Source organism: Pipra filicauda, unplaced genomic scaffold (genome assembly GCF_003945595.2).
Source record: "Pipra filicauda isolate LSUMZ 115617 unplaced genomic scaffold, ASM394559v2 scaffold285_size1263560_pilon, whole genome shotgun sequence".
NCBI classification, from domain to species: domain Eukaryota; kingdom Metazoa; phylum Chordata; class Aves; order Passeriformes; family Pipridae; genus Pipra; species Pipra filicauda.
The window spans coordinates 1,076,075-1,086,311 of NW_024104404.1; the positions used below are offsets into that span (position 1 = coordinate 1,076,075).

The 10,237-nt window shown below is 50.6% G+C and overlaps 1 protein-coding gene across 6 annotated transcripts in view; it reads right to left on the reverse strand.

Moving 5' to 3' along the window:
- Nucleotides 1-7,831, reverse strand: part of KDM4B (lysine demethylase 4B) — a 93,267-nt gene extending 85,436 nt beyond the window's left edge. For all 6 annotated transcript variants that reach the window (XM_039382841.1, XM_039382844.1, XM_039382840.1 and 3 more), the window contains exon 1: nucleotides 7,791-7,831. The gene's annotated coding sequence lies outside the window, so the exon portion shown is untranslated. The remainder of the gene's footprint in view (nucleotides 1-7,790) is intronic.
- Between the last annotated feature and the right edge of the window lie 2,406 nt (nucleotides 7,832-10,237).

Consider the following 10,237-nt stretch of genomic DNA (forward strand, 5'->3'; position numbering starts at 1 on the left):
TGAGAGCAGAGGAGAGGGGGAGAACCCCCTCCTTGGATCTGCTGGCCACTCTCCTCGGGATGCAGCCCAGGATTCCCTTGGCTTTCCGGGCTGGGAGCGCACGCTGACGGCTCACGGGGAGTTTCTGTCAACATTCCAAGAAGATTCCACAAGACTTCCCTCGGGTTGTGTTGGAAAAGGCTAAAAAGACACATGGAAACATCCTCCCAAGTGCACCCTGCAACTGCTGCCAGCTCAGAGCAGGACACACGGCCGTGAGCCTGCACGGGGGCGGGCACAGAGGGTGGCACTGGAGGTGGGCACAGGGGCTGGCACGGGTCTCCCACCCTGCTGAAGGAAACAGAACCCCGGCCACCAAAATTTCACAGAACAAACAAAGCTCTGGCCAGGGTTTGAAGCAGGAGGAAATCTCCCAGCAGGACCCACTTGGACAGTGCCCGAGCTCCTGCCCGTGGCCATTTGTTCCTCCCCTGTGCCAAAGGGGATGATTTGTGGGCTCACTGTCCAAAATTCGCCAGGAGTGACTCTGGTTCCAGGGCTGGGCTTTGGAACAAGGCTGGGCTTCCAGGGGGTAGGACTTTTAGGACAATGGGGCAAAGCCACCAGCTCAAACCACAGCCTCCAGCTGTCAAACATCTGCCACAGCCGGAGGAAAAGTCTTGGAGGGTTAAACTTTATTAGGAGGCACTTCCAACAAATTCTCCTGCTGCAACATCATCTCTCTCCCCCAAATAGGAGAGTTTGTCACTCCCTGAGTTAATTGGAGTTTGTCACACTGGACTGAGGGTTCCTGGTGCTCTCAGTGGAACTGCCCTTTCCTCACACAACACTGAACCCACAAACTCTTAATCTAATCAATGCAGACAACAAACAGCCCTGGGTGTGGAACTGAAACTGCTCTCAAATGGTAAGAAAATGGAGTTCCACAGCTCAAAATGCTACAAGAGGACAGTGAATTATCCAGGAAACCATTGAAGGACAACACCAAACCAAGGCAGAAAGTGTAATAAGGCCCAGATATCGAAGAGGAAAAGAAAAAAACAGAGGAGAGATAATGAGAAGATCTAAATGAGGCCCATCTAAACAGCTCTGATAATTGAAGACATAAAGAAGATGTCGTTTTCAGCAAGAAGCACAAAAATCATTAATATGCAGCAAATTATTCATTTCAGTGCTGAAAGCAGAGCAGTTCATTCTTTGGGGAAGAAATTCTGAGTGCATTCCACTCCTCAGTGCAGAAAGCTACTGGTAGGAAAAGAATTTATAGTTTTAAGAGGGCAGAAAGACTGAGAAATGTCATATCTTAAACAAGGTTTTTAAATCACAAAAACCAGAATCTTAAAACCTCCCTTGCCCTCCGTAGAAATTTCCTAATAGAAAATACTGTAAAGGTGCAAAATTAAACCACCAAAACACAGATTTTAAGCGTGGCTGGATTAACTTCTGACTCACTCAGTGCTTGAGGCATTTCCCCTGCAGCAAAGCAAAAACTCTTGTTTGTTAAAAAAAATTCTTTAAATTGACAAATATTAATGGAAACCTCGTGTGTTTATCTGAAGTGGCATTTTTTGCTGAATTAGGCTGGACCACAGAGGGCAGATTCCTCTATTTCCATCAACTTCCTTTCTCACTGAGCCAAGGAATCACACCCCAACTCCCATCGATTCTCAGGGATCAGGAGCTGCTCAGCAGAACCAAAGAAAAACTTCTGCAAGACCTCAAGTCTATAAATAAAACAGGTAATTCCATATATCCCAGTTTCAGAGAAGGGTTATGTGGTGTAAGGATATCTGAGACAACTTTCCTTTCTTCCCCCTTTATTCCCAAGAATCAGGTTCCAGCATTTAGACCAAAAAAAAAGTGTCAATTTATAAGTTTGCAGTTCACTGTTGCTCAGGCCTGTTTTAAGCAACTGTACAGTTACAGCAAGATTTTAAAGTAACACCTTTTCCCCCTCCCCAAAAAGAAATATTTATGTCCAATTTATTATGTTTAACCTCCAAATTGCTTCGAGCTTTGTATACCCTTCATAAAGGCCAAGTAAACATCACAGAGGAAATATTTGGGAAAGAGGAACAGACACAACATTCCCATCCAGGCACCCAGATAAACATCTACAGTGCTTGGGATTTGACAAATTGGAGTTATTTTCTAATAAATGTTACACTCCACGAGGCTCCTCCAGACTTCCAGATCCTCCTGTGCTTGAAACCAAGCAGCACATGCAGCTCATTAAAGGAAAATAAACTTTTCCCTCACACCCCCCTCTTTGCTGTACAAGTGCACAGTCCCCCCACACGTTTCTTTTAACTGCAGCAAAATTATTTAGTCACCAACAGTATTTAAAAGCAAAAAAAAAATAGAAAAAAGTGGTTAGATTTGAGTGCAATAAATCTTTAAGGCATTAAACCAGTTTATTATGGCCTGAGGGGAGGCAGTTAACATATAATGGTTATTTCTGACTAAATCCACAGCAGAACCTCAAAAACTCACGTTTTACTGAGCAGGGGAGATAAACTCAGACTAAAACCACAGAAATCAGTTCACAAACCACCACTGAGGCCCAACCCAGAACCAGGGATCTGCAAACTCCAGTTTGCTGCACGACACAGGTTCTGTCTTTTATTGTCTTTGCTGGATTTACTGCAAGGGTTTAGGAGTATTTCAAAAATAAATTAAAAACTTAGTTTAAAAAAAAAGGCATTTAATGTGGACTGAGCCTTCCCAGCAGCTCTGCTGTGCCCTGGTACATGAAGTTCTTTTGGGTTCACTTGGAATATCAGGAATATGAGCTCAGCATTCCCAAAGGTGAGACCACAGTGGAAGGAGAAACCCAGAGCTGGAGCAAATGAGGTTAAAAAATTACCTCTTTTTTACATATTCCTGTTGAATGTGAACAAGATTCCCAAGTTTTAACCCCAGACACCTCGATCCAAAGCAGCAGCACTGCAAACCTTCCCATAAAAACCTTAAAACAGAGTAACCAGAGTCCATTATTCTTATGAGAAAGAAGATCAGAAACCTTGCAAAGCAATCAGAAACCTCAATTACTGCACTGCTTTGTCCAGAAAGTTAATTCCTGTATCAGATTAATGCCTTAATAAGGACTAATTCCCAGTTTTCCTTCAACAAACCTCCTGGAACTACAAGCCTGAAGGGCTGTTCTCAGCAACTTGCTCAACCTCTTTAGGTCCCTTCAGGTTTTTATAACACAGAATTCCAAGAAATTGGATTGTTCTGTGGGGTTTTGGAGCATTTTGCCACCACCAAATCAACACCTGGGGTGTATTTTTGCAGCAGGTGCTGCCCGGGGTGGGTGTGACACACTGACCCACATTCCAGGCTCAGGAGCTGGGAAATCATCTCCTGAGCAAGAGGAAGAGCCAGGAGGGGAAGAAAAGCACCCAGGAACGGGATGAGGAGCCCCAGAATTCCCTTCAGCTGGAATAGCTGTCCTCAGGTGCACCTGGAATGACTTCAGCTCCTCCAGAATTCCCTTCAGCTGGAATAGCTGTCCTCAGGTGCACCTGGAATGACTTCAGCTCCTCCAGAATTCCCTTCAGCTGGAATAGCTGTCCTCAGGTGCACCTGGAATGACTTCACCTCCTCCTCTGCACTGAGAGACGAGGGGAAACCCCCCCAGTTCACACCCATTTCACACCTTTTAACCCAAAATTGCAGCTGGAAGGAGGGACCATTTAAAACTTTAATTAAAGCCAAGCCTTCAAGGTAAAATGAGACCATTTAATCCCCCCCCAGCCCCCAGCTCAGTTTTATCCAGGTCCCCCTGGAAGCTGCAGCTCCCAAACCTTGACAGGGCCAAGTGCTGCTTGTTCTGCCAACACAGAGCTGAGAAGAAATATGGGAAAATTCACAGGAACTTCTTATTTACAACCAAAAAACCCACCAGGATCCTCCCCACTCCCCTGGATGGGCATCAAAACCTGTAAAGGAGGATGAGAAAACCTCAGAAATCATCTTACCCTGCCACCAACTTCCAACATTCCCTTCTTAGGCCACAGGTTTTCTGTGAATTACAGGGTTATTCCTATGAAATCCAGGATTTCTAACAAGTTTAGGGAATAAAAGGACCATCCTGTGTTTTCTAAGAACCTGGGAATTATGGCTTGTTCCCAAACCTACTGATATGGCAAAGAAATATAAAAATAATTAAGTTTCAGGTCACTTTTGCCCTGAGTGAGGCACACACAGACTGTGGAAGGATTTTATATCACACAGCAAAATACAAATGTGTTCTCCCGTTAAATCCAGCAGGAATATTATTGAGGAACTGCCCACTTTATAAAAGAGAACCATTTACTCCATGAAAACACAAATCAAAGTAAGTACCTTAATTAAGCCATGGTAGCAAATGACTCTATGCCCACAAACTGTGACAAGCCAGAACAAATTTGGTCCAAACCAGAGGTTAAAAAGAGAAAATCTTATTAACTTTAGTGGAAAACACCAAAAATGGACAAACACCTTTCTCATCCCACAGTGGGAAGACATTAATACCACCAAACCCACGTGGAAAATAAACCAAAACCAAGATTTCTGCCAACATTTTGCAGGACCCGAGGATTTCAAACCCTCTTTTAATTCCTGCCCAGATGACAAACCCTGATTTCATCCAGAGCCTTGAGCAGCCCCAGAGGATCCCAGGCCCTTCCAAAGCCCTTAAGCAAATCCCTCACTTGTGGGGACATATTTAGCTGCCATCCATCTCTGCTATTAACAGCTGGGGGACACCAGGCACACACTGCAAATCCTTCTCCACACAGGAACAGAAAGAAAACCCCCAGCCCAAAATCCTTCTGTGTTCCCCTGAATTAATTAAGAAAAATCAAGTTTCTTCTCGCTGCAAAGAGCTTTTCCTTCCTTTTTTTCTTTTTTTCCCCTTGCCTCAGCCTGCAGGACACAGATTATCTCTGGTCACAGGTGAACCTCCCTGCTCTTAAAAACGAGATTTCAACTTTGAAATTATATAGATATATCAAATACATAAATATAATTCCAGCCACCTGATGCCAACACACAGTTTATTGTATTACAGCTGGACAGCCCAGGAGAAAATAAGGATACACAAAGCTGGATAAATGAATGTAAAACAACCCCACACTGCCAACGTGCCCATCCAGCCAAACTGGTTTGCCCAACTCACATCAAATTCATCGTGGCCTTTTATATGGAAATAATTCCAAGTTCTTCAGGAGTTGTCTGGGTTTTAGGGGATTTAAAACACCTGGGAAACACTCCCTCTGTTAAACCTTTAGCTGGGAAATGACAGGAGGTGAAGTGAAAACTTCCAGCACTTTGCTCCCCAGCTCAGGTTAACAGGGAAGTAATTCCCAGACCTGGATTTTCCACGTTCAAAGAAGCAGAATTACCCAAAGGAAACGGGTGGGATTGTCCCTGAAAGGGTATTTTGCTGTCAACTTCTCATCAAAAAGCTGGTGAAAACTCCCATGGGGGGGAAGGCCTCACTTATAAAACCCCAAAAAGCCAAACTTGGAATGTCAGCCCTATGCATTTTAGTCTTTCACCCACTGAGAAAACTAATTTATTCTCTCTATATATATATTTATTTATTTATATTAAGTTAAGGTCCAGTGAGTCCAAAATATATAAATATATAGAACCATTTATGTTCTGGTCTCACTGGACCAATTAAGGGAATTATTTCTTTTCCAGGAGAGAAGAAAAAAAAAGGAGAATCCTTTGACTGAGCTTGGACAGAATTTTCCTGTCAGAAGATGTTGCAGTGAGTGTCTCATCCACGAACACCAGCTCTGGAACAAGGAATCACGTACATCCACCTACACCTCCCTTGCAGGGGAGGAACTCCTACCACTAATGGGAAAGGAAGAGCCTTGGATTCCTCTTGGATTCCTTCTGGCACCGGAGGAGTCGCTCGACCTGCCCCAACTTCCTTCTCTCATTACAGGGAACCCCAAGAATTAGGAACTTGCTGTCAAAAAGCAATTACCCCCCGAGTCCTCCAACAGTTATTCCAGGTAATTGCTGAAATGTAACTGTGAGGTTTAAATTTTAGGCTTAAGGTTCCTCTGATTCTGGGAATTTTATTAGAACGGGAAAAGGAAACAGAGGAGGAAAAAGCAAAAGCTCCCAAGAAAGAAGAGATGTTGTGGGTGAAAAGGAGGGGAAATGGTATTAGGTTTTGGATGAACAGAGCTCCTTAAAATTAACTCTTTTTGGTTAAAGGAAACTTAATTTTGGAAGGGTCAGGCTTGATCTAACACAGATTTACACTGGCCCAGCACAAAGACAACCAAGAGACAGAGCAAAACTCCCCCATCCCAGGCCAGAGGAGCAGCACAGCCCCTGTGTGTGCCCCCAGCAGCTTTATTGAAATACAGAACTTAAGGAACACACACAAAACTAAATCTTATTGGTGACTTTAATTCTTTAATACAAAGAGATCCAAACCACTCCTTCTGCAACACACCTGGATCCTAAGCACCTCCAAGACCAAGAACCCAGGGAAAGACAAGCATCACCTTTGGATGAATCACAGAATCCTGGAATATCCTGAGTGGGAAGGGACCCACAAGGATCATCCAGCCCAACTCTTGGCCCTGCACAGACACCCCAACAATCCCCCCCCGTCCCTCAGAGCGTTGTCCAAACGCTCCTGGAGCTCTGGCAGCCTTGGGAAATAACCATTCCATGGGGAGCCTGGTCAGTGCCCAACCACCCTCTGGAAGGAGAACCTTTCCCTTAGATCCATCCCAACCCCCCTGACACAGCTCCAGCCCTTCCCTGGGTCCTGTCCCTGCTCACAGAGAGCAGAGCTCGGAGCTGCAGCCCCCGAGGAGTCTCCCCTCAGTCCCTTCTCCAGCTGAACCACCCAAGTGCCCTCAGCCGCCCCTCCTTCGGCTTCCCTTAGGAAGGGCTTCCTGAAGAGCTTCCCCTTCCACCACATCCCACCAGAGCCTAATCCAGCCTCTATTTGTTCCTGAAAACAAGGGCAAACCCTGGGACCCGGGGCAAGTCACCAAAGCGTGACCCGACGAACGAGCCCTGCGGGTCACGGGGGCTGGGACCCCCCGCTCCACCCGCCCCGGGGCCCTCGGAGGGGTCAGGGGGCCCCACTCACGCCAATGGTACAAAATACACCGACGAGTAATACAAAAAATTTAAAGGGAGGATAAACGGAAAAAAAAAAAAAAGCCTCGGTTCGCCCCCAGGACTTTTGACAGTCCCCGGAGGAGGAAAATAGAAATTAAAGAGCCGCTGTCACGTTCCTGCCCCCGGTTTTCCCACCGCGGAACCAACCCCCGGCAGCTTTCGGCCGTCACCAAGCCCCGGGCCCGGCCGAACCCCGCCGGGATCACCCGTTTGGTTCGCATTTACCGCACGGATCCCCGCGATCGCGGTGGGTCACCGCCCGACTGCCCCCGCCCGGGGGGATCGGGGGCACCCGGGGCCGAACGCCCTGAGGGGAAGGGGGGGGTTCCCGGGGGTCTCCCGGGGGTTCCCACACAAAGCGGCGGCGGGGCCCGTCCCGTGCCGGGCCTGCGGGGAGGCGGCGGCCGGAGGGGTGCGGGGATGCGGGAGGGATCCGGGAGGGGTCCGCGATGTGGGGGAGACAGCGCCTGAGGGGCGCTGAGGGGGCGGCAGCGAGCGGGGCGGTTCGGGGGGGCTCACCCCCGGCAAAGGGCGGCGGGAGCGGGCCCGGCGCGCTGCCCGCGGCGGGGGCGGCCCCGCGGGGGGCCGTGGAGGGGGATGGCGGCGGTGCGAGGGCGGAGGGCGCGGTCCGGCCGTACCTGCCCGGGGGGTCCGTGCGCGGCGCGGGGGGCGCAGCCGAAGGGGGGTCGCCCGGGCGAGCGCAGCGCCCGCGGCCGCCACCTGCGGCCCGCCCCCCCTGCGCGCCCATTGGCCGCGCGCGGCACCGCCCGCGCCGCCATTGGCCGCGCGGCCGCCGACGGGCAGCGCCCTCAGCCAATAGTGACGCCGCTCGCCGCACAACAAGGAGAGGGAGGGCGCCGATTGGCGGCTCGCGAAGTGTGACGGCCCCGCCCACACCCGCGGGCGGGGCGGAGGGGCGGCCTCGCGTCGCTCAAGGGGAGGTCCAGCCAATAGTGCGCGGCCGTTGGCACGGGGCGGCCCGCCCCCCTGCGGCCATTGGCTGTGGCGGGGGACGGGCGGGCGCGGATTGGCCGCGCGGGCTGTCCGTCGGGCGGGGCGCGCGGCGCTGGGTACGTGAGGAGCCGCACAGCGCGGGGCGGGGGCGCTGCGGCCGCGCTGCGCCAATGGCGGGGGGGGGGAACCGCCAGCGCCCCCCGCGGCCGGGCGGGGAACGGCGGGTACGGGGGGCATCGATAACGGGGGAGTCATCGATAACCAGGGGGGAGTCATCGATAACCAGGGGGGAATCATCGATAACGGGGGGGGCATCGATAACCAGGGGGGAATCATCGATAACGGGGGGGGCATCGGTAACCAGGGGGGAATCATCGATAACGGGGGGGGGCATCGATAATTGGGGGGGGGGCATCGATAACCAGGGGGGAGTCATCGATAACGGGGGGGTCATCGATAACGGGGAGGGTCATCGATAACCAGGGGGGACCGGGGGAACATCCATGACCAGGGAGATCATCAGTGACAGGGGGGCTTCGAGGGGATCATCAGTGGTCTGGGGGATCATCAGTGACCTGGGGGATCACTGATAATTAGGGTGGGGGAGCTGGGGGAGATCATCAATGACTGGGGGAGCCGGGGGGACATCGAGGGGATCATCAATGGCCTCTGGGGTATCATCAATGACCAGGGGAATCATCGATGACATGGGGGGACTGGGAGTCCTGGAGGGACATCGGGGACTGGGGGGACATCAGTAAGTGGGCAGGACCAAGCAGTCCTGGGGATCATCGATCCCATCCAGGATGGACCCCAGTGTTCAGGGGGGATCAATAATGACCAGGAGCTCCTGGGGATCATCAATGACCAGGGGGATCATCAATCCCGATCCCCAAGGCCTCCAAGCACAGCCTCACCCTCCTGGGCTGGACCCCCACCCCTGAGGAGCCCCCCAGGGCACAGCCCAGGGCATGGCAGGGAAAGGGTGCTCAGGCACGGGAAGGGGCTGCCCAGGGAGGTTTGGAGTCCCCATCCTGGAGTGTCCAAGGAAGGACTGGAGGTGGCACTCAGTGGGGATCAATCACAGCTTGAACTCGATGATCCGGGAAGGCTTTTCCAACCTCAGTGATTTTGGGATTCTGTGAAGGTGTTACAGACAGCACAGACAAGGAATAGGGTTGGAAAAGACCCCCAGGATCAAGCCCAACCTTTGCCCCAACACCACCATGGTCACTAAATGGGGGCACGTCCCCAAGTGCCACATCCACACCCTTCTGGACACCTCCAGGGATGGGCACTCCACCACGGCCTGGGCAGCCCCTCCCAGTGCCTGACCACCCTTCCCAGGAAGAAATGTTCCCAATATCCAATTAAACCTCCCCTGGCACAGCCTGAGGCCATTTCCCCTTGTCCTGTCCCTCCTTCCCTGGGAGCAGAGCCTGACCCCCACCTGGCTCCCCCCTCCTGTCAGGGGGTTGTGGAGGTGCCACAGGACCATCCCCACACACCAGACTCTCTTCCCAAACTGTCTGCAATTCCAGGACCGTGGAAGGCTGCCAGGACGAAGAACTATCAGGGGCACCTTTTTAATTTGAGCTCATTAAGGCCTGCAGAGCATCAGTTCTGTGCATTCCCTGGGAATTCCCAAAATAGCTGCAAGATCCTTGCTTAGTTTTTTGCAACATTGTCACTCTTCCTTCCTAATTCCTGATCCAAAAAATACTTTGTTACCAACTCACACGTTGGATTTTTACTCCAGAATTTCACAGCAGAGATGGACACCAGAGTGCTTGGAAGTGAAACATCATCCTGTTAATCATCTCCAGCATTAAAACACAATTCCTTCATATCCACAATCCCCCTCTGTAGCACAGGAATTTTCCCAGTAGGGCTTCATAATTTGGGATTTCCAGATCCCACCACAAAGTGTCTGATTTGCAGAGAAATTCTAATTCAAGCCCAAAAAAAAAAAAAAAAACCTGACACTTCTGTAGGAAAACAAAGTTTGCTTCCCAAATTCCAAATAATAACAAAAGCAATCAACTAAGGAAGTCATTGCAGGGAGTTCTTTCAATTTAAATACAAAAACTCTTCCTCACTTTCACTCCCTCACCCCCAATTCTTCCCATCA